The following is a 2,103-nucleotide window of genomic DNA, read 5'->3' as shown; positions in this document are numbered from 1 at the left end:
CCAGAACTATAAAAGCTGCAGATTAAATACAGTAAGAAAATACAAAACTAAATTAGACTCCTACCTCGGGTGGACCAACCATCACTATTTTCACCTTATTCGACATGGTGTCTCACGTGGTTGTTCCGAATATGTTATAGTTTCCTTCTCTTCACCAATTACAACACTTGTTTCACTATTACTTGTTTTTCCCCCGTATTTCGAGAGATCTCTGCTGACGACAGGCGGAGAGTTTCAAAATTACTTGTTTACCTTCTGTGGCATGCCAGCGACTGCGGGGCTAAATTCTTATTGCGTTTTATTTTTGTCTTTCTTTTAGTATTGGCATGGACACATCTTTAATTACTTTAGCCTATGTTGACTTCATTTTAGTGTAGTTTAATGTTTTATAGACATACATCACTATATAGATATATTTTACTTGTGTTCATTGAAACGTAAAAATATTAATCAATTAATGCTAAGTACATAAATAACGCGTTAAGTATCTAGCATGCATACAATTGTGATTTTAAGAAACCTAAATAATTTTAGACCCATCGTCCCTAATAACCATTTGTTTACCCTATAAGCGCCAGAAAACCGAGAGGCAATTGGATTCCTTATTCAGGGATCCTTTACAACTTTGATGGCACTGAAGCCAACCAGCAGTCGCATCTGAAGCCATTCAGGCCCAGGAGCAGACGAAAACCATGTAGCTGTCAAGTGTAACGATTTTATTGGTGATTCAAGAGGCAGCCGATGGTCTGCTCGTCCAGAACCGCCTCGTTTAGGGCCTTTTAGCTTGTGTCAAGCTGCTGCAATTGCCAAGTAGTCGCTATGGGGATACGAGAATGCTGTTCCGCCTTCCTGGGTGGACTTCCCGATCCCGCCCTGCCCCTCATGCCCTCTATGGCACTGGGCATGATATTTGCTGCCCTGATTCTTGTTTTCTTTTACAAAAAGGAGAATAAAGTGCCTTTGAAAATCGCCGTCTTGGAGATCCTGAGGAAAGTGTTCTACCTCTTTCCGACCCCAGACCACTCAGAGTCACAGTCGTGCAGGAACTCCAGCTGTGTCCGTTGCTGAAAAATACAAGGAGCTGGAACAACAAATTGCAGAGAAATGGAAAGCATTAGACTCTAAGACTCAGGAGTCCACATCACTTAGATTACGTGATGCTGTGCAGACAGTGGTGAGGAGGTTGGTTCCAGCTGCGGAGAAGTTGGGAGAAGACAGGACAAGAACCTCGCAGAAAGAGAAATCACTCCAATCAGCCTTCCAGAAGCCCACCATATTCCCTGTGGATTTACCAGCCAACCCTTACTGGAATGAGTTTGATGTCTATGGAATGGAACTCAGACTCCTGAAGCTCAATTTCAGCATTATCTTGAAGGAATTTGAGTCTGTCTTTGAGGCTCTGAAGGGTGGCGATAACTGGGGCTGGAAACTGAACGATATCCCTCGTGGTCATTGGTGCATCTTCCCCTTCATTGACCAAGGTGTTGTCATGAGTCAAACTGCAAGAGATGTCCCAACACATCAACCATGATTGGTTCATTGCCATCAGTCATGCAGGATTGTGTGTTCGGCAATGCCTGCTTCTCAGTGCTGTATCCAGACTCTCATATTGAACCTCACTATGGCCCTACTAATCTAAGGTTGAGGTGCCATTTAGGTAGGATGATGTTGAATTTTTTATTTTTATTAGTAATATTTCATATAGATAAGATCATTGCCTTAAGTTTTGGGATTCATTCTGTAGTAGATTTAATTTTCCTTTACACATGTATGATGATTAATGTTTCATGATAGGTTTTAATGAACATGTGCCCCATCTTTTGGAAAAGTGCTTTATAGTTGACAGTTGGTAATCTCTACAATAGATAATATAAGTATCCTCAGGCATAGGAATTGTGAACTTTAACAGTACCAGTGGTTGTTTTGTTATGTCAGCTTTTTACAAATAACCAGGTGTCAACAAAAATGTACTTTTTGAAAATTGGTCAAATCAGACATTTTCTGAAGATCAGCACATATTGCTTGCCTCATGAAGCTAGGTTTAATGTGGGTGCAGCCTAGAATATGGCTTAGTGTCATATTTTATTTATTTGTAAAATATGT

General features: G+C 40.7%; 1 long non-coding RNA gene and 1 pseudogene across 2 annotated transcripts in view; one reads left to right on the top strand and one right to left on the bottom strand.

Annotated features, from left to right (window-relative positions):
- LOC119593952 overlaps positions 1-666 on the bottom strand; it is a 2,251-nt gene extending 1,585 nt beyond the window's left edge. The window contains exons 1-2 of one of the 2 annotated variants that reach the window (XR_005230580.1): positions 565-666; positions 95-280 (exon numbers count right to left, since the gene is read on the bottom strand). This is a non-coding gene — a long non-coding RNA (uncharacterized LOC119593952). Of the gene's footprint in view, positions 1-58; positions 281-564 lie in introns of those variants that run through there. The other variant, XR_005230579.1, reaches the window with a different exon arrangement.
- LOC119593951 overlaps positions 630-2,103 on the top strand; it is a 2,203-nt pseudogene continuing 729 nt past the window's right edge.

This window comes from Penaeus monodon, chromosome 33 (assembly GCF_015228065.2).
Source record: "Penaeus monodon isolate SGIC_2016 chromosome 33, NSTDA_Pmon_1, whole genome shotgun sequence".
In the NCBI taxonomy this organism is placed as follows: Eukaryota; Metazoa; Arthropoda; class Malacostraca; order Decapoda; family Penaeidae; genus Penaeus; species Penaeus monodon.
Note: the sequence above shows the minus strand (reverse complement) of the source record. Positions and strands in the feature narration are given on the sequence as shown.